Below are 26777 nucleotides of genomic sequence, written 5' to 3'. Positions count from 1 at the left end.
GTCACTTCCAAGTGACATCATCGTGCCAGTGACATCAGGAGAGGATCCCCCCACTGGCCCAATGTGGGCTAGCAGGTTGGGAACCTCCAGGGTGGGGGAACCCCCACCCGGCCTAGGAACTTGGCAGCCCTAGATTTAAGACCTTTGATCTAGGGAGCTTCACATTCTCTTACCATAGCATTTATTGTTTGGCATAAGAATATATGTATATATATATATTCTTCTGTTGGCAGCTTCCAATTCTCTTATTTCTCCCTCTCCCCGCTCCTCGCTCCCCTGCCCCACAGGATTTCCCTATATTCCACCTCCCAAAATTTTCTGGCTACATCCCTGGCTGGCACCCTGCAACTGGGCCATAGCTTTCCTGCGTAGAGTCTGCCAAGGAAAGGGAAGGAGGGAAAACTGAAGACAGGGGGCAGAGAAAAGTGAGTGTGGAGGAGAGAAGGAATCAGGAAAAAGGGAGATGCTATTGGGGCTTTCAAGGAAATAGTGGGGGGGGGGGGGATGAGATGCCCCTGCAAGGACTTCTGGGTTCCCACTTGTTCAAGTAGACTATAATTGAAAAATAGGAAGCTACTCAAAGCTTAAAGAATCCAGTTTGTCTCCCCTTGCAAACTGATCTGTCAGGACTGAGGAAGCATTAACCGTAAGTGTCCTCTTTCTTACTGATGCAGTGCAGTCCAGCCATTTCTTAATCCACACCTAAGCACATGGCTGTGTTACTTTGATACCAAGGCAGCCAGTCCCAATGTCATCTTACCTTCCTTGCATTTATGAAGGCATGTAGGGAACTAGACAGAAAATTCATGCCCTTGTAACATTTGAAGAGCTTGACACAGTATCACACAGTCTAGACTCTTCTCTAAAAATTCGTTCCTCTTCTCTAAAAATTCATGCCCGGATGTTAGTAATTCCATTTGTGAAGTGTGTTCATGTGTATATGTGTGTGTATCAGTTGTCATAAACACCATCCTGAACACTGTGCTTTTGCCCACAGGAGAAATTCATTCCCTCTTGGGTTTATGTAATTTTATCCCAAATGCTTACTAGGTTTGAAGCCAGATGCATGCATGTCTTCCCTGCCAACTCCCAACAAACCAGAGCTGGGCATTTTTTTAATCTGCTCAAACAATTTCCTTCAAGCAGCACCAGGGAAGCCGTGAGAGTGACACATTTGGGTTATGCTGACACTCTCCAAGCAGGGAAGTGTCACAAATCGCTCAGTTGCCACAGAACGCAAATAATACTTCATGGAATCAGCAAATGCATGCAGCTTATATGGCAGGGTTGCCAGACAGTGCCCAGCAACTGGTGGGAGGGCTGTAGGTGGGGACAGGGGGGGCACAATGTCAACTATGGTGTATCATGACTTGTTTTTTTAAAAAAAAAAAAAAAACAGAACAGAACTAAGAACATAAGAGAAGACATGTTGGATCAGACCAATGAACCATCCAGTCCAACACTCTGTGTCACACAGTGGCCAAAAAAACCAGGCACTATCAGGAGATCCACCCACAGGGCCAGAACACTAGAAGCCCTCCCACTGTTGCCCCACCCCACCCCAAGCACCAAGAATACAGAGCATCACTGCCCCAGACAGAGAGTTCCATCAATATACTGTTGCTAATAGCCACTGATGGACCTCTGCACCATTTGTTTAGCCAATCCCCTCTTGAAGCTATCTATGCTAGCAGTGTTCCATGTGTTAATCACCGTTTGGATGAAGAAGAACGTCCTTTTATCAGTTCTAACCCAATTGCTCAGCAATTTCATTGCATGTCCATGAGTTCTTGTACTGTGAGAATGGGATTATCCCATGCATAATCTTGTATGTCATAGGTAAGCTCTAGGAAACATGGAAACACTGTGGTTCTGACATAGATTTTCCAGCAACTGTTGAAGCTATCCTATGTCTCTTGCGAGAAGTAATATGACACTATGGTGACAGACAACAGGAAAAGAAAGCAGGTAATCCCCTACCCCAACTGAGGCTTTGGCAGCCCATGTCAGCAATCCTACTCTGATTGCATTACTTATTAGATGTCACATCCTTTTCAAGTTAAGTCAAGTTTATTACACTCCGAGATCAGAATTCAGAATCAAAGTCGTCAGCAAACATTTACATTGGTTCCATATCTTAAATACACTAGATACCCTAAACATAAAATGTAATACTGGGTTAAAATATTAAGACTGGTTCTAATTACACATGCCTGAGCACAAAATCTGGCTACTTTAAGGGTTGTCTCACTACAACAATCTCCAAGAAGGAGAGAAATATAAAATTGATTGGTTTTAATTAGGAAATGGGATAAAATTGATTGTATTAACATATGCTGTGCCATCTGCCTTCAGTGTCAGGTTCTGCCTGCTATCAACTCCACAAATCTGTGCTCATATGAATATGGTTAAAATTTATTAAAGTCAGATACAAGAGATAACCTTGTGCAAGAAAACCATTGCCAGGAATGACCTGACAGGCAAAGGGGTTACAATTATACGCATCAAAAAACATGGGCTAACAGTATTCCCACCCCCTGGGTTCATTGGCTCTCAGAGAAGTTGATCTCTCGGCTTGGCTTCGCGAACGAAGATTTAAGAAGGGTGCAATAGTCCACGTTTGCTGCAGGCTCGCTGGTGGCTGACAAGACCAATGTGGGACAGGCAGGTCCGGCCACAGCGGCTGCAGGGAAAAGTCTGATTTGGGGTTGGTGCTGTAGCAGTGCGATTCTTCCTCAATCTCCTTTTGTCCTCAAGACCAGCTATGCGTGTGTTCTCAAAGGAAGAGACAGCCTGGTGGATGGTGTGCCTCCATGCTTTGCGATCTGAGGCTAGGTCAGACCACTGGTGATGGTTGATGTGACAGGTGCTAAGGGATTTCTTCAAGGAGTCCTTGTACCTCTTCTTTGGTGCCCCTCTATTTCGATGGCCGGTGGAGAGTTCGCCATACAGGGCAATCTTGGGAAGGCGGTGGTTTTCCATCCTAGAAATATGCCCTGCCCAGCGCAGCTGCGTCTTCAACAGCAGTGCCTCGATGCTGGTAACCTCTGCCCGCTTGAGGACTTCAGTGTTGGTCACAAAGTCACTCCAGTGGATGTTGAGGATGGTGCGAAGGCAGCGCTGATGAAAGCGCTCAAGGAGTCGCAGGTGATGACGGTATAAAACCCACGATTCGGAGCCATAGATGAGGGTTGTCATCACAACCGCTTTGTAAACATTGATCTTTGTGCCTTTTTTCAGATGCTTGTTGCTCCACACTCTTTTGTGCAGTCGGCCAAATGCACGGTTTGCCTTTGCCAGCCTGTTGTCAATCTCCTTGTCGATCTTGGCATCTGAGGAGATGATGCACCCTAGGTAGCTGAACTGCTGGACTGTCTTCAGAACTGATTCACCCACAGTGATGCAGGGAGGGTGATAATCTTCCTGGGGTGCAGGCTGGTGGAGAACTTCTGTCTTCTTCAGACTAACTTCTAGGCCGAATAGCTTGGCAGCCTCTGCAAAGCAGGACGTCATATGCTGCAGAGCTGATACCGAGTGGGAGACGAGTGCAGCATCATCAGCAAACAGTAGCTCTCGGATGAGTTTTTCCATTGTCTTGGAGTGGGCCTTTAGTCGCCTCAGGTTGAACAGGCTGCCATCGGTGCGATAGCGGATGTAGACACCATCGTCCTCATCTAGATCTACTGCGGCTCTTTGAAGCATCATGCTAAAGAAAATCGTAAAGAGAGTTGGCGCGAGAACGCAGCCTTGCTTTACACCTGTGCCTATTGGGAAGGGCTCCGAGAGGTCGTTGCAGTGTCTGACTTGGCCTCGCTGGTCTTCGTGTAGCTGGATGATCATGCTGAGGAACCTTGGGGGACATCCTAAACGTTCCAAGATTTGCCACAGGCCTTTCCTGCTAACGGTATCGAAAGCTTTGGTAAGGTCGACAAAAGTCACATACAGACCCTTGTTCTGTTCCCTGCATTTCTCTTGGAGCTGCCTGAGAACAAATACCATGTCGGTGGTGCTCCTGTTAGCTCTGAAGCCGCACTGGCTCTCTGGGAGGAGTTCTTCTGCAATGGTGGGCACCAGTCTGTTCAGGAGTATTCTGGCAAGGATTTTGCCTGCGATGGAGAGCAGGGTTATCCCCCGGTAGTTGGAGCAGTCTGACTTTTCCCCTTTGTTCTTGTATAGGGTGATGATGATTGCATCACGAAAGTCCTGTGGTAATTTGCCTTGTTCCCAGCAGGTGACAAGTACTTTGTGAAGTGAGCTATGTAGTACTGTGCCCCCATGCTTCCAGATCTCTGGTGGAATTCCATCAACTCCTGCTGCCTTGCCACTTTTCAGTTGCTTGATGGCTTTAACAGTCTCTTCTAGGGTGGGGATCTCATCCAACTCTGTTTTCACCGGTTGAAGTGGGGTGAGGTGGATTGCTGAATCTTGAACTACGCGGTTGGCACTGAAGAGAACCTGAAAATACTCCGACCACCGGTTCAGTATGGATGCCTTGTCTGTGAGGAGCACTTGGCCGTCTGCACTATGCAAGGGACTCTGAGCCTGATATGATGGACCATATACTGCCTTCAGGGCTTCGTAGAACCCTCTTAAATCACCAGTGTCTGCACACAGCTGGGTTCTCTCTGCAAGCTTGGTCCACCACTCGTTCTGAATGTCTCGAAGCTTGCGCTGGAGGTTGCTACATGCAGCGCGAAAGGTTGCTTTTTTCCCAGGACAGGAGTGCTGAGCAAGATGTGCTTGGTAGGCAGATCTCTTTTTTGCCAGTAATTCTTGGATCTCTTGATTGTTCTCATCAAACCAGTCCTTGTTCTTCCTTGTGGAGAACCCGAGGACTTCTTCAGAGATCTGCAGGACGGTAGTTTTTAGGTGTTCCCAGAGTGCTTCTGGAGAAGGGTCTGTGGGGCAACTGAGGTCCTCAATTCTTGACTGGAGTTTTGCCTGGAAGGCAGCTTTAACTTCGGCTGACTGAAGGCTGCCAACCTGAAACTTCCTCCGAGGGATACCTCCTCTCCTGGGTGTGGGTTTAAAGTGAAGACGGAGATTGCAGCGTACAAGACGATGATCCGTATGACATTCTGCGCTGGGCATTACTCGGGTGTGTAAGACATCTCGAAGGTCTCTCTGGCGCACCAGAATGTAGTCGATAAGGTGCCAATGCTTGGACCGTGGGTGCATCCAGGTTGTCTTCAGACTGTTCTTCTGCTGGAAGATAGTGTTGGTGATGGTGAGCTGGTGCTCCATGCAGAATTCTAGCAGGAGGCGCCCGTTGTCATTGCAGTTGCCAATGCCGTGTTTGCCAAGTACTCCTTTCCAGGCTTCCGAGTCTTTACCTACTCTGGCATTGAAGTCGCCAAGGATGATCACCTTGTCCTCTGTAGGGGTCTTCCGTACGAGGTTGCGTAGATCAGCATAGAACTTGTTCTTTTCTGCAGGATCTGCTTGAAGGGTTGGGGCATACACACTGAAGAGTGTTGCATGCTGCTTGTTTTGAAGTGGGAGGCGCATGGACATGATGCGATCTGAGTGACCTGTTGGAAGGTTTTTGAGTTTGGAGGCGATGGAGTTCCTGACCATGAAGCCAACGCCTGAAAGGCGGCTCTCAGCCTTTGACTTACCCGACCAGTAGAGGGTATAGCCAGCACCGTGTTCTTGAATACTACCTTCCTCAGGGAAACGGACCTCACTGAGAGCTGCTATGTCGATATTCAACCTGAGAAGTTCGTGGGCAACTAGAGCAGAGCGTCGTTCAGGGCGACCACTGCCTACTGTGTCAAGCATGGTTCTGATGTTCCAACACGCAAGCTTTAGTCTTTGCACACTTTGTGAGGCAGGTGCATGCCTTTTCTTTGTTGTTATTTTTCGACCGCAAGTAAGGATGCCCGTTGACCGCGGCTAGCCAACTGGGGTGGGGGAGACGAGCTTTGTTTAGGCCACCTTTTCTAGGCCCCTCTCCGTGTGGAGCAAGCAGTGCTGTCCCTAGATAAGGCTGCTTGGTCGTTCAGGGTGCTGCCGAAAGATGCTTTCGTCTCCGGGTTAGCATCAGGCGACCAATATCCTGAACCGCCTACATGCAGGATCGGGACTGCGGCTTCCAGTGGCACCTTCCACCTGCCGTTTCGCCCCTTGCCTATCGCTGCAGGACTTGATGCGTTGTGAGTTGTGTGTGTGGATATGCCCTTCAGGCCTGCGCAGAGGAATTTTTTAGGTGAAGCGCAGTGTGCGCGGTACTGGCTCCACCCTTTCACCTGGGGGTCATCTGCCATGGCCCAGTAAGCCGGGACGCCGGCAGTGAGTCCTCCAGGTGGTAGGTGTTACATTAACGAGCTCTATCTGCCCGGGTTTGATGTTAGAGTTTTCCTTCTCTTAGGCTGACGAAGTTGGTGGGCCCAGCCTGCCCATCCGGTTATACCGCCGGACAATTCGGTCGCACCATGACGTAGCAAACTCTGTGAAAACGGGGGGGACCAGCGAGAAGGTGTTGCTACGGATGCAGTAATGCAGGAGAGGCCATTGCAGTGACCATCTGCCAGGCATAGCCAGACAGTGACCACGCGGCGTTCACTACACCGGGAGAGGAGAGGCTATGTATTGCGCATGCACTTTCCCTGGGGGGGTAGGATTCCCAGAGGGAGCCCACCCCCCACCCCCCCGGAGAGAAGTTGATACTGCAAGGCAGAAGGCATCTCCCAAGGCTTCACACTTCCAAGGTCACAGTTGCATTTCCAGGCTGAACTGGCCTGTGACTATAACAACTAGATAAGCAAGCTCATTACAACAATGATAAATGTATAACAAGGACTCTGTCCTCCATCTTCCGGCTGCCCCCACTTAACAATGTATAGTTACAGGCAAGCACTAAGGAAATGAAACTTCACATAGTTGGAAAGGAAAGGAAAGGAAAGGAAAGGAAAGGAAAGGAAAGGAAAGGAAAGGAAAGGAAAGGAAAGGAAAGGAAAGGAAAGGAAAGGAAAGGAAAGGAAAGGAAAGGAAAGGAAAGGAAAGGAAAGGAAAGGAAAGGAAAGGAAAAAGGGGAAAAAATCATGGTCGGCTCAACCTGACACTGAGTCTTGTTATGAGTGAATGAATGAAAAGTCTTTAATGTGCTAAGATTTCTGGATGGCTCGAGATCTCTACCATTCAAATTCAATTGCATTGTTTATTGGATGTCCCATCCTGTTGATTGAATTGACTTACCCTGTGTAATCTACCTTGAGTCCCAGAGAGAAAGGCAGATTATATTTTATATAATCCAGGCTTGAAATTCCAACTCTACTGTAATTCTATGAACAAATGAAGCTGTTCTAAACTTTGGTTCATCAAGTCTGAGGCAAAAAAAGATTCTTCTTCCCCTAGCACTTATTGCTTTGAAAGTGGCGACACCAGGCACTGAACTTGGGAAGTTCTGCACGTAAAGCATCTGCTCCATCATTGAACCATAAGAGGCATTCTTAACTCCAGTTCTCCATCTGTGAACTGGGAATAATAGTGTCCCATTTCAGACCCTCAGAAAGTCTTTGTGCTACATGAATGAGTCTCAGAGTGGCTTACATTTTCCTTCCCTTCCTCTCCTCACAAAAGACACCCTGTAAGGTAGGTGGGGCTGAGAGAGCTCTGAGAGAACTGCTCTTGGGAGAACAGCTGTGAGAGTACTTTGACTGACCCAAGATCACCCAGCAGCTGCCTATGGAGAAGTGGAGAATCAAGCCCATTTCTCCCAGATGAGACTGTACTCTTACCACTGTACCACACTGGCTCTCCCTTTAATTTCCCCTACGTTGCTCCTTTTAATTCCCCCTGTCATTCAAAGAAACTCACTCTAGAAACTCTCATGACACATTTTACTTAATCCACATGTACAGGCAATGAAGAGAATACACCAATGTATGATAAGGAAGATACTGTTTCCAGGGTCAGATCTTGGTTTCAAATATACAGAAAAGAGCAATGGAAAGGGCAGGAATGGCCGTTTGAGAGGGCTGGACCATGACCCAATTGCAAAGGCTTCACAACCCACTTCTGGGTCCCAACCCATAGGTTAGGAAACAGTGTCCTAAATTGGGATAGAACTGCCTCTCTGCCAGTAGCAGTTAAATGGGTGTCTTATTGCTTTGATTTGCTCCACTGTGTAGATATAAGTCTGATACAGCAAAATTTCCCTCTCAGACTCATGCTATAAACATGCCTATGTGAGAGCACTCTCCAGCCCCACCCACCTCACAGGGTGTCTGTTGTGGGGGAGGAAGGTAAAGGAGATTGTGAGCCGCTCTGAGACTCTTTGGAGTGGAGGGTGGGATATAAATCCAATATCATCTTCTCTTCTTCTTCTTCTTCTTCTTCTTCTTCTTCTTCTTCTTCTTCTTCTTCTTCTTCTTCTTCTTCTTCTTCTTCTTCTTCTTCTTCTTCTTCTTCTTCTTCTTCTATTTTTATCTCTAGAAGTCCCCAGCCAACAGCTGAGAGTGTTAACTCCAATCACAGCCATTGCTTTATAGCATCTTCTTCACCTGAGCCAGCTGGGACAGTCAATCTGGTAATATTTTATGCTCATTTTCTCAAGATGACACAACGTCCAGCTTCCCACCCCCACTCCCCGCACTCTTCATAATGCTTCAGCACACACCCCAACAGTAGTAACCAGGGGCAGCACATTGGCACCAAGCCCAGAAGAATCTGACCCTGCTGTTTTACTGAGTATGGAGATGATATTATAACACATCAAGCGCCAACTCTGCCCTCAGACTCTTTAATCAAAAGCGCCACTGCCGTGCCATTACCCCAGACCTCGTTAGAAGAACGAAGCTGGCCAACTCGTTCACACTCAGTAAATTATCAGAGAAATGAAGGCCTCTTTATCTAGGAACAGATTGTGACTTATAAATATGTTTATCAGCCTTCTAGTAGTTTGTCTAAATTCCTAAACATGTTGCTGCCAGCCCTCATTGTTACACAGGATTTGTGTGCGAGAGGGGGGTATTCTCTTGTGAACCATAGATAGACCCCAAAAACCCAAGTGGGGGGAGGAGAGAACTTCTGCAATAATAAACAGATAGATTGAATCAGGGCCTTTTTTTGTTGCAGGAACTCCTTTGCATATTAGGCTACACCCCCCTGATGTAGCCATTCCTCCAAGAGCTTACAGTAGGCCCTGTAAGAAGAACTCCATAAGCTCCAGGAGGATTGGCTACATCAGGGGGGTGTAGCCTAATATGCAAAGGAGTTCCTGCTACAAAAAAAGCCCTGGATGGAATCAGAGTACTGCTTTCATTGCTTCTCCTTGGCACCCACGGGCCTGGCACTTTGAGAAAAGAGCATCCAAAGCATCATGATTGTTTTTCTTCCCCTAGGAAAGTTTATTCCTCGCATTCTATGCTGAATGTGGCTTGTGCTAATTAGCCAGCAAGTGCGATAATCAATGAATGCCAACAAACATGGTGCTGTAAACCGAACAGCTCCTGAATATCAGATTCATTAGGCTATATGTAATTTCCAATCCTCATCCCCTTACTAATACCCCCCCCCCCATCACAGAAGTGGTGCAACCCCCTTGCACCAGTGGTGAGCCACATTAGCATCAATTAGCATCTAAATTGCACTCGAAAACAAGTGCATGAATGCATCCACGTCATTTATAACCTTCTCCCTGGCGGTTTCCCCCCTCCCCCCCCCCCGGTAGTGTTACAGATTTATTGGTCAGCCAAGATCTATCCAACCTGCAAGGACTACCAGCCTGCATTGGTGTAGGTGGCACACACTGATTAAAGTAAAATTCATACTTTTTTTTTTTTTAATTTATGGCGCCACTTGGCATGTATTTTATCGCAGAAACGGGGCTTTACGGCGGTAGTCCAAGAGCCAAATCACAACCTGATTTACAACCAGCATCCGGTGATTGGCTCCTTGGACGTTTTGCCAGGAGCATGTTTGGCCCCATATATCACTGCAAATGTGCTACCTCCATAACTCTCTGCGCTGTGGCATCTGTTGACTGATTTCATGGATATTCAGTGGCAAAGTCTACTGTTAAGTGTGAAAGTGAGGCATAAGGTTAGACCAGCTCCAAGTTTCCAAAATGATCAACAAAAGGCTCTTTATGCTTCATCCGGTGCTCTCTGGCCACACTGCTCATAAAGGGTGGGACATAAATGTTTTAAACACATAAAGCCAAAGCTGGGAGGAGCTGTAGGACATTACCAGGGAACCTGCCCACATCTACAGCTTCTTTCTATCAGGGCTTTTTTTTAGCAGGAACTCCTTTGCATATTAGGCCACGCACCCCTGATGTAGCCAGCCCTCCTGGAGCTTACAGGGCTCTTATTACAGGGCCTACTGTAAGCTCTTGGAGGATTGGCTACATCAAGGGTGTGTGGCCTAATATGCAAAGGAGTTCCTGCTGCAAAAAAAGCCCTGCTTTCTATCGTTAACACTTCTCAGCCCATGACAGTGAAAGATTTCATTGGCTTTGGTTTGAGGCTATTCAAGGCTATCAGAGGGCCGGTGAGACAAGGTCAAGTTGGCTGAGGCTAATCAGAGGCAAGCAACTCTAAACTTCAGTCCAGTCTTTCAGAATTATAGACTTAGACTGAATGGGTGGTCTTCCTGGGAAACAGACATATTAATACATGAATGTATCCAGGGGTGGAATTCTAGCAGGAGCTCCTTTGCATATTAGGTCACACACCCCTGATGTAGCCAATCCTTCAAGGGCTTACAAAAAAGAGCCTTGTAAGCTCTTGGAGGATTGGCTACATCAGGGGTGTGTGGCTTAATTTACAAAGGAGCTCCTGCTAGAATTCTACCCCTGAATGTATCCATTCTAACCAGGCAGTTTTGTTCTCACTTTACCTGCAATTTTCTTTTCATGACAAGCATTGTTTGAGATACATCTAAAGCAACCTGGAAGTGATGCAATGTACCTAGAAGCACTGCACATTATAGCCAATTCTCCCACAGCTGACTTACGGCAACCCCTTCATGCTTACAGGGCAAGAGGTGGACAGAGCTCGTTTGCCATTGCCTGCATCCACGTCATCACCCTGGACATCTTTAGTGGTCTCCATCAATGAGCTAACAAAGGCCAACCCTGTTTAACTTCCAAGATCTGACAAGATCAGACTACCCTTTATCTATCCCACCACCGCCTGATCCTTCTCCATCACATCTGCATCCCGGTCAGTGATTCCTTCCTCCCTACCCAAAATCCTTTCCCCACCAATAATCCTGATCCCATTCTGGGCAATGACTCACCTATCTCCTTTCTCTTGGTTGATTTGCTCTGGTCCAGCCATGTAGAAAGAATACGCTTTGGAATAAGAGTAACTTGATTCGGTTATTTAGCTTAAAGTAATGCAATGGAACACTGGAATTGTGCAAAAGTCAATGGGTTTATTGGATTGCTATATACAAATTGTCGGAGCACTATGGCAATGGCTCACCATCTTTTTTTCTTGATTTCCCGGTTTTCTACTCTGTGTCGAATAAGGCAATAAAGTTACCTTCTGGTTAAGTGCGTGTTTCCCTGCCATCTGTTTCATTCTTTATATTGTGGCAAACTGGGTTCCATGGATACAACAGACTGAAAGATCTCTTTCTTCCATGTATAGGATGCTCTACACCTGACAAGTGTGACATGGGGATGGATCTGAATAATGATACTCTGCCCTAGGGTTCCCAACACTGCCTCAGCAAATGCTGGCAGTTTTGAAGGGTGGGACCAGTGGGGAGGATATGACGTCAGTCCTGAGTGACCCCTCTATGCTGTCTTCCCAATGATTGTTACCATAAAGACTAGAGGAAATCCTTAGTCTTTAATCCTAGAGCTCTCTCAGCTCCACCTACCTCCCAGGGTGTCGTTGTGGGGAGAGGAACAGAAGGAGATTGTAAGCCACTCTGAGACCCCTAGTGAAGGGCAGGGTATGCATCCAACTCTTCTTTTTTGAGTTTTTTTCAGGGGTGGTACCTGAGGGGCATAATTTGGGGAGGATAGGATGTCAGTTCTCCATGCTGCCATCCCAGTGGTCTTTACCATAAAGACTCAGGGAAATTCCTAGAATTTATGCCATTCTTTCTCCTGTTACTCAGTTCCTTGAGGGCAGGAAACTGGAGCTGGTAGCTGGTAATAGCCTGCCACTGATGCGTAAATGGGAGGCCTTGTCTTTTTAATCTGTGAATAAAACCACAGTAGTCCCCGTGTAGACTGAAGTACGATTGGCTAGGGCACAGACTAAGGTCTTTTCTGTGGTAGTATCATTATGGAACATTTTTTGTCCCTTATGGAACATGATTCCCAGAGCAATTCAGCGTCTCTTAGGCTAGAAATAAACCCCAGTTCACTGCCAAAGTCATATCCCCTTGTAGACATCTACTCCAGTCCCCCAAAAGTTGAGATAACAATTTTAACAGAAAGGAAGAAGGCATTTTCATCCACCAATCTTGGTACCCAGCTCTGCAAAATACCCTACAGACTATAAATTGCAGAAAGTCACAGAACAACCAGCACATTCCACAGAACAATCAGCACAGTCAACAACCATCTTCCTTATCTTCACACCCCTTCCAACCCTCCCGGCAATTAACGCAGAACAATGGTCACATTCAACAGCCAGTTTCCTTATCACTACCCTTCCAGGAAGCCCCACCAAACAATGGGCACATCCACAAACCCATTGCCCTTTCATCACACCCCCTCCAGCCTAGAAATAGCAGCTCTCCAGCAGCCCTGGCCCCACTCGATGCACAGCAGCCAAGAAGGTCAGAGCGCCTGCTCTGGCTGCAACGCCACTGAGGATGTTCTCTGCAGCTGAGAACAAAACGTCTGGAAGGAAAACTTTCTCCAGTAGAACACGGCACTTGAGTCCGAAAGATTCTACAAACCCTAATGAGATCATTTATGTCACATTATGTCATTACACCATCATGTTGTGAGTTGCCTGCCTATAGCAGCAGCTACCAATGATGTGTGGCTGGAACTGAAAAAAGTACAATATGATGATGTCACAACATAGGGTAACTGATCCTAGACATTGCCACGGCCGACCCTAGACTATCTGGCAGCTAGGCAAGGCTAACTTCTGGCATCCCCCCCGCCCCCGCACTGATAATGTCACTGTGTCGCCTAAGTGATTTTTGCCATCATGCTTATTGGAAATAGCACCAGAATGTTAATTTTAAATTAGACTGTTTTAAAGCTAAATACTGATTTTTAAATACTTATTGTATAACCTATTGTATTTGATGTTGTTAGCTGCCCTGAGCCTGATTCGGCAGGGAGGGCAGGATATAAATAAAATATTGGTTGGTTTAAAGTTAAATATTAGTGGTTTAAAGTTAACACCTGCAACGTATCCTTATTCCACAGATTATTTCAGTCCATATTAAATAATGTTGCTGTTTGCTTTTACTTTGGACATTTGCATGTTTTTGTATGTCCCTATGACTTTTTTCACCCTGCCCTTTCTCTCAGAAGAAGAAAAAGACTGCAGATTTATACCCTGCCCTTCTCTCTGAACCAGAGTCTCAGAGTGGCTTACAATCTCCTTTATCTCCTTCCCCCACAACAGACACCCTGTGAGGTAGGTGGGGCTGAGAGAGTTCTCCCAGAAAGCTGCCCTTTCATGGACAACTCCTACAAGAGCTATGACTGACCCAAGGCCATTCCAGCAAGTGGAGGAGTGGGGAATCAAACCCGGTTCTCCCAGATAAGAGTCCGCACACTTAACTACTACACCAAACTGGCTCTCAGTGTACATGCATATACTCCCACAACAACCCTGTGAGGTATGCTAGGCCACCCAGTGAGCAGGGCTTGGAATCCAGGTCTCCACAGGCATACTAGGTTTTTCCATAGTCTAATTTTCCTTGTTTATAAGTTCCTGCTTCTTCCAGGGTTTGTTGTTGTTGTTGTTGTTCAGCATGTGTTTTGCTCCCTCTAGTGGTGGATACAATATTACACTGCTTAATGTCCTGCATATCTCCCTGCAAATTTAAACTGCAGGGTGTTATGCCAGACATAAAGTGGTGTAATGTCAAATTAGCCACTAGAGGGAGAAAAACACATGAGAAACACACACACACTGCCACATCAAAGAAACAGGAACTTACAAGTGAGGAAAATGACAATGCAGAAATGCCCGGTATGTCACTCTAACCACTAGACAGGCTTTTGTGAGAAAATGACCCCTCTGTCACAAACATGGTTGCCAGGGCGCCTGGAGAAGTAAGCTTGCATCCGCCTGACCGGTAAATGCGAGTGACGCTACCCAGGAACTACATAAGACTCCCGTGTACCTATTAGCAAGTATATAAGCGCTTGAGTCAGGCACAGAGTGTCTGCAGCCGCGCTCTAATGTTTCCCCGCCATCGCGTGAAACCCGCCATGGTAAGGAGGAGGCTACGCCGCCACGGAGCTGTCCAGGCGAACGGTGTGAAGCGCTAAGCATGGAAACCACTGTGTTTCGCTAACACCACATGTAGCCATCTTCCTGCCTGGATGGGATTCATTCCTTCGATGTGGAAACCTCACGTACACACCTTGAGTCATTCCTAGCCCACAAGCAACCCACCTAGTCTATGAATGGATTAATGGCTCCACTATTAATCCTGATTGCCCAGTGATTTCCTAAACAACTGTCTTCACCCCGGAGAGTTGAGAAAGAGGAAGGATCCCTCCTGATACCACCAAGACCTTTTGTCTACACCGGAATACCTAGGTGCATATCTGATTCTCTATTGTCCCTTTCCCAGCTAATCCCATCTCCTCCCAATCACCCAGTCATTCCCACATTGATACCAACGGAGCCGCCCCAGGCCCTGTCGCAACCTGGAAGTTTCCAGGATGCCCAGGATGAAGGTGATGTTCATTGGTTGAAGCACACACCCAATCAGGTGTCGCCATTGACCCACCATTGGTCCAGCCGATGTCCAGCCTTCTTGGTCATCAGCAGAACCTCCCATTACCACTCCCAGTCACCTCCCATCCCCTCAGGACTAAGGTGACTCTATATAACCTGTGGACTAGCTACCCACAGGTGTGCCTTCTACTCAGTAAACCCCCATTCCCGCTGGGTAGTAACACCCCCGATTCCTGATCAGTTTCGGGACCTTACCCCCATTTCCTCATTCGTCGCCATCGGAGCCTTCCACTGGAGTCTGCGAGAGGTAGTATTGCCCTGTATGTCAATTCCTTTATGTTCCCCTATCGATCTCTCTATTTTTCCTAGACCTGTATGAATGTGTGATTGATTTTGTACCTTGTGTGAACGAACTATTGTTTCAAATAAACCACAATTGATTTTATTAAATTAGAGTTCTTTATTGAGCATTGACTCTCTGATCGGTTGAGCCTCGTATACATAGATAAAAGATTCCGTTTAGGGGCTAGCTGTCTCTCAGTCTAATTCCCCAACTTTATTTTGAGAGCAGTTTCCCTAACACTTTCTAGAGAATTATTTGAGGAATAATTCTTGGGGAAAGGGCTAACTGCATGGTCCTGATCAGAGTTACATCCAGGGCTTTTAGCAGGAACTCCTTTGCATATTAGGTCGCACACCTCTGATATAGCCAATCCTCCAAGAGCTTACAGGGCAATTAGTAAATGGCCTACTGTAAGTTAGCTACATCAGGAGGTATGGCCTACTGTAAGTTGGCTGCATCAGGGGGTATGGCCTAAAATGCAAAGGAGTTCCTGCTACAAAAAAAGCCCTGGTTACATCCTTTATTGAAATCAGTGCATAAAAGGGTACTTAAGACTGTATTGCATATATCTCAATAAATACATATATTTGGAACAACTTTTACAAAGGCTTTGCTACTAGGCATCTTGAAGTTCTCCATATAAGAGAGGGATCACTACTGTAGGGAAGTCTCATTCCTCTTAATGGTAGGGAGAGCCAGGATCCAGTTGCCTTCTCAAAGCACAATACCACCAACATCAAGAAAAGGCTTATAGAAATACATACTTTGTTGGCAGCATGTGGAAAAAGCATAAAAGAGGCACTTAGACACATCAACAAAGGCTCTAGCAGTGCAGTTGTAACTATCTGAAATTGCTCATGATACCCAAGCTAATGAAACAAAGAGGCAGCTGGATGAAAAGACTTAATTCAACTTCACAAACGCAGTGACAACCAAACATGGAGTTGCAAGAAGGCAGAATGTAGTAAACTCTCTTTGTCCATTAAAATGTGATTTCCAAGGAGCAAGTGAACAAAAGTGAACTACTATGGGTTAAGAAGAGTTGACTAAGGGGCAAGGGGAGGATAAAAACATAAGAAAAGCCATTTTGGACCAGGCCAATGGCCCATCCAGTCCAACACTCTGTGTCACACAGTGGCCAAAAAAATCAGGTGCCATCAGGAGGTCCATCAGCGGGGCCAGGACACTAGAAACGCTCCCACTGTTGCCCCCCCAAGCACCAAGAATACAGAGCCTCACTGCCACAGACAGAAAGTTCCATCAACACATTGTGGCTAATAGCCACTGATGGCGCTCTGCTCCATATGTTTATCCAAACCCCTCTTGAAGCTGTTTATGCTTGCAGCTACCACCACCTCCAGCAGCAGTGAATTCCATGTGTTAATTATCCTTTGGGTGAAGAGGTACATAGGCATCTGAAAGTGACTGCTAGTGATGGGCAATGTTCCCTCTAAGCTAAGTTAGCGTGAGCTAGTTCACAGTTTTTTAGCCTCCAGCTCACACATTTTTGTCTTAGCTCAGGAAGGATGACCCCAGAGCAATCTAACTTATGCAGCAGCTCACAACTTTAATGCCAGTAGCTCACAAAGCAGAATTGTTGCTCACAAGACTCCACAGCTTAGAGGGAACATTGTTGGGAAATATCTAGAGCCAGTGCGAATCCATCCACTGGATTTCAGGGATCTATTTCTCAGTCAATCTGAAAGCCACAGCCTCTTAAATGAGACCAAACAATAGGTCCATGCCTATTCCTGGTGTTATAGCATTGTGTCATCTACAGTTCCCATGATTCCGAAATGCTTTGAATGCACCATGCAGGTAAGGGCTTGAATTTTCCTGTTCTGTAACCTTTCTGACCTGGAGAGAGCATTTCTAGCATCTCACCATTCCTCTGAAGAGCTCAGGATGGCATGCATGGCCCTTCATACCCCTTTTCTCTTCATAAAAACCTTTAAAAGGTAAAGGTAGCCCCCTGTGCAAGCACCAGTCATTTTCGACTCTGGAGTGACATTGCTTTCACAATGTTTTCATGGCAGACTTTTTATGGGGTGGTTTGCCATTGCCTTCCGCAGTCATCTACACTTTCCCCCCAGCAAGCTGGGTACTCATTTTACCAACCTTGGAAGAATGGAAGACTGAGTCAACCTCGAGCCAGCTATCTGGGATTGAACTCAGGTTGTGAGCAGAGGGCTCTGACTGCAGTACTGCAGCTTTACCACTCTACGCCACGGGGCTCTCCATAAAAACCTTACAAGGTAGATAAGGTTGAAGGTCAGTGATTGGCCCAATTTTACCCAATGAACTTCATAGCTGAGTGAAGATTTCAGCCTGGCTGTTTTTCATCCTAGTCCAGTATTTCCCTCTACCCATCCTCCAGTAGATAATGAATAGCATTGAGAGAAACTCTTGGTAAAATCAAGAGGGATGCAGGCTGTTGGGAAACCCATAGGCACTCTCACATTCCTGATGGCATCAACAGGACAGTAACAAGGCCTAGACACTTCACCAGTTCTGAACTGATCCACCTAAAAATATCCAACACACAACCTTTTAATTAATCAGTTTTAAAGGAATGAAGTCCACACAGGATGTGAAAGATTCCACCCTGTTACTAGTTCTTATGCTAAACCATTCTCAGCATACATTCCAGTTTACCTTAGCTATTACATTAAACTTTTTTGGTCCATAGGGTTGTCAGGTCTGGCTGGAAAATCCCTGGAAACTTTGGGGGTGAATCCAGGAGAGGGAGGGGTTAGGGGAGGGGAGGGGCCTCAGCATGGCCCAATGCCATAGAGCAGGGGTGGCCAATGGTAGCTCTTGGCCACCCCTGCTATAAAGTCCACCCTTCAAAGCAGCCATTTTCTCCAGGGGAGCTGGTCCATGCCATCAGGAGATCAGTTGTAAAAGCAGGAGATCTCCAGGCCCCACCTGGAGGCTGGCAAACCTATTTTTGGACTGTTAATTATTGCATCTTTAACTTAAAATTGGAGTGTTTAAAAGAATTGATAGGGCTGTTGACATGTTTATAGTAAAATTTAAGGAACAATAAAGGCATGATTTTTTAAAAGATGAGAGGCTACCAAACAATACTCTATATTTGGTATTCCAAAGATAAATAATCCTGTTATTTCTTTTCTCCATAAGGAATGTACAACCCCATTTCTCAAGAATTACGAGGGATGCATTTGGTTTCCAAAGGTACAAACAATGCTAGACATTTCTAAGCGGGAGATTAAATAGTTTTCATCTAAGTCTGGTCATTGCTGGAAAACTCATGCTATTTATTTATTTATTTATTTACTTACTTACTTACTTACTTACTTACTTACTTACTTACCGACTAAAACATTTATTAGTCACCTTTCTACCTTATAGGAACTCAAGACAGTTTACAATGTAAATAATAATAAAAAGGGGTGGAATTCTAGCAGGAGCTCCTTTTCATATTAGGCCACACACCCCTGATGTAGCCAATCCTCCAAGAGCTTACAAGGCTCTTTTTTGGAAGCTCTTGGAGGACTGGCTACATCAGGGGTGTGTGGCCTAATATGAAAAGGAGCTCCTGCTAGAATTCCACCCCTGATAAAAAGCAATACAATGCATTAAACATATAAAAATCACAAGTTAAAATCAATGATTTAAAACTGCCAGTAGGTGCCATCAGGTGCCATCATGAATAAAACTCTCTTCTGCTGCCTCCTAAAGATCAAGAGTGAGGGAGCAAGGAGCACCTCCCTGGGGAGGTTGTTCCATAACTGTGAAGCTGCCAGAGAAGGCCCTCTTTCATGTACCCACCAGGCCAGCTTCTTTGGTCAATGAGACAGTGAAGAGGGCCTCTCCCTGTGATCTTAGTTCCCAGGCAGGAACATATGGAAGAAGACAGTCCTTCAGATACCCCAGTCCAAGCCATGTAGTGCTTTAAAGATTCAGGAGTGGATCAATCACATGATTGGCGTCCCATGATCCTGGTAGCTGGCTTTGACCAGCAGTCTAGCCTCAGCATTCTGTGCTACCTGTGGCCTCCAAACACTCTTCAAGGGTAGTCCCAAGTAGGGCACATTACAAAAGTCCGGTCTCGCAGTAATTTCCCATCCTTTCTATGATGGCTTGCAATCAATGAGCCCCTCTGAATATCTGCCACAAGACCTGAAGCACATTGCAGAGTAGGGTAAGGGAGTGCTTCAACCTACCCAGTACACTGAGGCCAAGGACTAGGTCTCTTAAGCCTCACCCATGTAGATAGATCTCTAACCTCATTCTAACCCCCATGTAGATAGATCCAAGTGGGCAGCCGTGTTGGTCTGAAGTAGTTGAACAAAGTAGGAGTCAAGTGGCACCTTTTAAGACCAAATTTTATTCAGAATGTAAGCTTTCGTGTGCTCTCTAAGCATATTTCATCAGACGAGGGGATCAGGTATTGTGGGCTGAAATACAAGCAGTTTGTTGATAAAGTATGCAGACTGTATGCAGACATTACCATGTGATCATGGTAAATTAGGTGGACTACAACTAGGAAATACACATCCTTTTGTGATTCACCTAGATTTACAGAAACACCAATTGGCAGAGGACTTTATTACTTTTTATGGCTATCCAGACCAAAATTGCCAAGCCACACTAGTCTACCATATGATCAGTCTGCATACTTAATCAACAAACTGCTTGTATGTCAGTCCACAATACCTGATCCCCTTGTCTGATGAAGTGTGCTTAGAGAGCACACAAAAGTTTATGTTCTGAATAAAACTTGGTCGGTCTTAAAGGTTCAACTTGACTTCTAACCCCCATGAGAACTGATAACATCCCTCTGTGGCTAGTTTGACATTGCAAGAGAAGATTGTCTAATTTTGCCATTGATTTTAATAATCTCAGTCAATTTCCAAGGATCCACAGGGAAACAGTTTGGAAATCATCGCTTTGCAAGTCTAGCTACCCCAGTAGAAGTCATTGTCAGCAATCGGGATATAGTTATTCTCCATCTTGGTGCCACGTCTAGTCCTTTCAGCAAAGATGCTTCTCACATCTCAACTGGGAATTGTCAACGTATCTAATCAATTACTCTTCTGCCTTTTAATCAATTGACTGATTAATCTGGGGAGCAAAAAAAAATGCTAAAACTGCAGGATATAAATATTCTAAATTAAATGTATATATTTTTTTAAAAACCTGCATAACCCTAATAAAGGCTTTTTGTTTGTTTTTTTGTTCCAAAGAAAGCTTTCATGTATTAAATTGTAAGTCACCTTTCATTATCTCCACACCTTGAAATGAAGATATGAGGCAGCAAATGGAATAAACTAAGCTTTATGGATGACTCAGCAACACAATACTAAAGCTTCCCTACCACAAACAAGGGGTTTCTGTTGACAGGCGGTATTTTGAGAAACTTCACCCTAGCTCAGAACAAAACTAGAATCGCTTCTGGTCTTATTAACCTGGAAAGCCACCAAATGGTAGCCACCTCCCATTCCAAACTAGGGTTGCCAAGTCCACTTAAAAAAATATCTGGTGACTTTGGGGGTGGAGCCAGGAGCAAGGGTGTGACAAGCATCATCGAACTCCAAAGGGAGTTCTGGCCATCAAACGCGTCAACGTGGCAGATGCGGTTCAATGTGGCCAAGTGCAAAGTAATGCACATTGGGGCCAAGAATCCCAGCTACAAATACAAGTTGATGGGGTGTGAACTGGCAGAGACTGACCATGAGAGAGATCTTGGGGTCATGGTAGATAACTCACGGAAAAAGTCAAGACAGTGTGCGTTGCAATAAAAAAGGCCAACGCCATGCTGGGAATTATTAGGAAGGGAATTGAAAACAAATCAGCCAGTATCATAATGCCCCTGTATAAATCGATGGTGCGGTCTCATTTGGAGTACTGTGTGCAGTTCTGGTCGCCGCACCTCAAAAAGGATATTATAGCATTGGAGAAAGTCCAGAGAAGGGCAACTAGAATGATTAAAGGGCTGGAGCACTTTCCCTATGAAGAAAGGTTGAAACGCTTGGGACTCTTTAGCTTGGAGAAACGTCGACTGCGGGGTGACATGATAGAGGTTTACAAGATAATGCATGGGATGGAGAAAGTAGAGAAAGAAGTACTTTTCTCCCTTTCTCACAATGCAAGAACTCGTGGGCATTCGATGAAATTGCTGAGCAGACAGGTTAAAACGGATAAAAGGAAGTACTTCTTCACCCAAAGGGTGATTAACATGTGGAATTCACTGCCACAGGAGGTGGTGGCGGCCACAAGTATAGCCACCTTCAAGAAGGGTTTAGATAAAAATATGGAGCACAGGTCCATCAGTGGCTATTAGCCACAGTGTATGTGTGTATATAATTTTTTTTGCCACTGTGTGACACAGAGTGTTGGACTTGATGGGCCGTTGGCCTGATCCAACATGGCTTCTCTTATGTTCTTATGTTCTTAAATTTAAAGGGACCACACACCTTTTGAATGCCTACCTTCCATAAGAAAAAATGGATGACACCTTCTTTTGGGGCCCATAGATGTGGACCCCCTGGTCCAATCCTTTTGAAACATGGGTATATGGGGAGAAGCACTGGATGCTATACTGAAAATCTGGTGCCTCTACCTAAAACAACAGCCCCCCTCCCAGAGCCCCAGATACCTGCGGATCAATTCTCCATTATTTCCTATGGGGATAAGTCTCCATAGGGAATAATGAGTTCCCAGCAGAGATTTCCCTCCCCTCCCCCTGCTTTCTAATGACCCTGAAGTGGGCGGAGGGCCTTCAAACCGGGGGATCCCCTGCCCCCACCTGGGGATTAGCAACCCTATTCCAAGCCATGCAGCCATGAAGGGCTCCCAGCAGACATTTCCCTCCCCTCCCCTCCCTCTGCTTTCTAATGACCCAGAAGTGGGTGGAAGGCCTTCAAACCGGGGGATCCCCTGCCCCCACCTGGGGATTGGCAACCCTATTCCAAACCATGCAGCCATGAAGGGTTCTGCATGATGATTCTCAGCACTAAGGGAATCCCCTCTCCCACCTCTCCACCACATGGCTATCAAGCTACAGACTTGAGAAAACCTGTCTTCATTCTTAAATACCTGAAGCACTTGCCAATTATCCACCTGCACCAGTCCTACCATCTCCATTTAGGGCCTATCCAGTCTTTAGCAGCCAGTCCCTAGGGACCAAAAATATTAGCGAACAGGTTTAAAAGTTTCCTTTATAACCAATCCTACCATAGCACATCCTTATATTCCTCTTATGTTCCACACACCTCCCCCAGTGCCTATTAGGCCAAAGAACTCAACCTGTAATGTTTTGCAATGCATTAGCCTCTTCACATATCCATACCAAAATGTGTGTGTGTGACCTCCAAAACATCCTCTCATTAACAGCCTTGTTCTTTTCTTGCAAACGGAGCAGCATGGCTTCCTTGATGTTGGGTTTTCCAAAATAACCTTTTAAAAAGAAAAAAAATGAAAGTGAATATTAACATGTGTTGCACTGTGAAAATTCTCATGGATCAAACCAGGATAAAAACGCACTGCTTTGGGTCAGTTAGCTATAAGGATGATCCAAAATGTCTCACAGCAGTGAAAAGGAGCACCCTTTGCCCTGTGAAGAGAGAAGGGAAGTAGCAACAGGAACCTCCCATGAACAGAGCCTCAGAGGAATAGGGCAAGATGTACCATGACACTGGATCCACCCTCAGCCCTTTTGTTGATTCATCTGCAGGCTGAACCCATATGATTAATAACAACAACAACAAACAACCCAAACCAGGAAGTTGTTCTAGTTGTAAAATATATATTTTAAATTGGGGTTTTTTTTACTGTTGATTGTTTTTATGATGTAACCTGCCCTGAGCCTGTTCTATGGGAAGGGCGGGCTAAAAAAAAAAATCGGATTAAATAAATAAATAAGTTATTGTATTTTGACCAACCACTCTGGCCGTCCCATTGAAGCTTGCCCAATGAAGCTACTAAAGCCAAGATGCTGAACTCAAGATACAGCTCTGAAATAAATGTCACTTTATTGGGCCCAGCCATGGGTGCCATAAAATGTAATGCCAGGTACAGGAGATATAAACTTGATAAAGGACACAGGCAAACTCAATTGATATAATTTTGTCTTAAAATACAAACATGCTTTAAAACATTAACACTCTTATAGTATTTCCTTAAAGTATCCCCCTGACCCCCACCCTCCCACTCCCACCGCCCTTTACTCATTAGCACTGGGAAAGTATCCAGAGACTTCATGCACAGCCTCTTGTCATCTGGCAATAAAGGTAATGACTAGTTGCTCATGGGCCAGATAAAAGCCCTGGATGGGCCGGTTTCATCCCATGGGCCGTATGTTTGACACCCCTGCACTAAAGTGTTTTCCTTTTGCTCAGGAAACGTTCTTTTCTGCCGATCCACCCTTCAAAGTCTCTTCCATTTGTTGAATTCTGCATTTCTTTCCTGTTCCAACTTGTCATTTTTCTAATTTTCAGCTGAACCGATTGCTTCCCGAGGAGCCTTGTGATACCACTGTGTACTAATATCTCAATGAACCATGTAATGTAGTGGTGGAGAACCATCACACCGACAGTTGATGTAGCCACCTGTACAATCATTCTGGTACCTTGAGAAGCTTGGCAAATTCATCTGTTCTCCACATCCACGGAGTTTCTCCGATGCTATTGACATCTGCACCCAAGAAGGTCTTTCATCGAGCGAAGTGTGGAAGTTTGCCAGAGCAAAATACATGTGGTCCAAATAGCTAATTAATTCATTCATGTTGAAGGGGGGGGGGGGGGAGCTGGGAATTAGTACGGTTGGATTAATATTTAACTCTGTTTTTTTACCAGGGATATCAGTGGCTGAGGGTACATCAGCACCAGCTGGTTTTCACACAATCTGTCACTAAACATAACGAGAACAGCTGGTGTGATTCCCTGTCTCTCTCTCTCACACACATACATTATACGTCTTGTTTTGAAGAGCTCCATCACTTCTGGATTTCTTCATAAGAAAGTTAGGACTTAAGAAGTTACTGATACAGTTGCCAACTGCCAGGTGGTACCTGGAGATCTCCTGCTGTTACAACTGCTCTCCAGGTGACCAAGATCAGTTCCCCTGAGGAAAATGGCTGCTTTGGAGGGTGGACTGGATGGCATCACATCCCTACTGAGGTTCCACCCCAAACCCCACCACACCCTCACCAGGCTTCACTCTCCAAGTCTCCAGGTATTTCCCAACCCAGAGCTGGAAACTCTAAGTGACCACCTAGGAACTAATATATCAATGAACCATGTAATGTAGTGGTGGAGGAGAACCATCATACTGACAGTTGATGTGGAAGCCTGTACAATCATTCTGGTACCTTGAGGAGGTGGTCACTTAAGGTGATCGCTTACACAGGTGGCCACTTAAGATGCTCAGTTAAAAGTCATAGCAAACTTCTCCCCTGCATCTTGCTCCACCCCCACTCTTCCTCTGGGATGATGGGAATTCTGTTCTAAACATGAAAACAGGCAACTGCAACTGCAGTGAGAGAGCCAGTTTGGTGTAGTGCTGAAGTATACGGATCTTATCTGGGAGAACCAGGTTTGATTCCCCACTTCTCCACTTACAGCTGCTGGAATGGCCTTGGGTTAGTCATAGCTATTGTAGGAGTTGTCCTTGAAAGGGTAGCTGCTGTGAGAGCCCTCTCAGCCCCACCCACCTCACAGGGTGCCTGTTGTGGGGGGGAGACGATATAGGAGATTGTAAGCTGCTCTGAGTCTCTGATTCAGGGAGAAGGGCAGGATATAAATCTGCAGTCTTCTTCTTCGCACTTTCTTCCTGCCTCTTGCAGCTGAGTAAGGTGGTTCTCACGGTTCTCTGTGAACACATCATTGCCAAGTTAACCAGGGCTGGACCACCCACTAAGCAAGTTAGGCCATTGTCTAGGGCACCTAAGGTCCAGGTAATAGGAGCAGCACAGTCTCTCCTTTTATGGGCTGCAGTAGCAGCCTGATCTCACCATTCTATCCTGTGGGCCCATACGATAGAATGGAGATATTGGGCCGCCATTGCGATGCAACCCCAGAGAAGAGGTTTAAAGTTTAAAACCCCTATGGGCCCATAGGATAGAATGGGGAGATCGAGCCACTGCTACAGTGTGACGCTAGAGAAGGGGCTTTAAACCGCTTCTCTAGGTTCGCACTGCTGTGGCGGCCCAATCTCTCCATTCTATCTTATGGGCCTCTGCGTGTGTGTGTGTGTGTGTGAGTGAGTGGGGGAGGAGGCAAGTAGTTAACCTTGCCTAGTGTACCAAACAGTCTAGGGCCAGCCATGCAGAAGCTGAGAGGGCCCAGATGATATTCCTTCTACAGCAGAACTGCCAGAGAAGTTTAATCAGAAGAAGGGAAAGTAGGAGGGACAGGAAATGGGCAAGTGGATGGAAGAAGATAGATAGATAGATAGATAGATAGATAGATAGATAGATAGATAGATAGATAGATAGATAGATAGATAGATAGATAGATAGATAGATAGATAGACAGACAGACAGACAGACAGACAGACAGACAGACAGACAGACAGACAGACAGACAGACAGACAGACAGACAGACAGACAGACATAAGAACATAAGAACATAAGAGAAGCCATGTTGGATCAGGCCAATGGCCCAGTCCAGTCCAACACTGTGTCACACAGTGGCCAAAAAAATTATATATATATATATATATATATATATATATATATATATATATATATATATATATATATATATATATATATATACACACACACACACACACACACACACACACACTGTGGCTAATAGCCACTGATGGACCTCTGCTCCATATTTTTATCTAACCCCCTCTTGACAGACAGACAGACAGACAATAAAGAACATTATTTCTGAATGTTTATGCTGTTCCAGCTCAGATTATCCCTTTGCTTAATTGTCTATACTTTTTAAACAAATCACATCTTAATAGCAATCTTATAGAGTAGTCTTCAAACTCTGTTGATAGCATCTCGGGTTAAGCGTAATCTGAAAATAGGTGACAGCTGCCCCCCTCCTCACCACGTCCATCATCACAAAATACTATGCAGAGATTCTTTTCAACCAGCAGTGTTTTTGATCACAGGACTTGTGGCTCATGGACTGCAAGGTGCACCAGGAGATAAGGATTCCAAATTTAAAAAGAGCTTGAAGACACATTTTTTACCTTCTGAAACTACCTTTTCCAGAAAGTTTTTTTTTCTTGCTGGTTTTCTGGGTGTGTTTGTTTGTTTGTTTGTTTATCAGTCTGTGTGGTCAGTTAAATAAGAACATTTGCAAGATATTTACAATGGAGCTAACAACCATACATTTAAAAAAATATTTTACTGTAATATTATTTTGGACATGGTAGATTAAACTGCCCCAACCTGGGTGGCCCAGGCTAGCCTGATCTTGCCAGATCTTGGAAGCTAAGTAGGGTTTCTCTGGCTCAAAAATACCAGCAAGTTCCTGCCCATGTATGAGCAGCACTCAAAACCATCTGCCCGGTGGCACATGTGCAGAAGGTGTTCATCCCTTCCTCAGGGTAAAACTCTCGAGATTACTTGAAAACTCATTTTGAAATGGAGATG

The sequence above is a fragment of the Heteronotia binoei genome, chromosome 10, assembly GCF_032191835.1.
Source record: "Heteronotia binoei isolate CCM8104 ecotype False Entrance Well chromosome 10, APGP_CSIRO_Hbin_v1, whole genome shotgun sequence".
Classification (NCBI taxonomy): domain Eukaryota; kingdom Metazoa; phylum Chordata; class Lepidosauria; order Squamata; family Gekkonidae; genus Heteronotia; species Heteronotia binoei.
The sequence above is the reverse complement of the archived record's forward strand: the minus strand, read 5'-3'. Positions refer to the sequence as shown.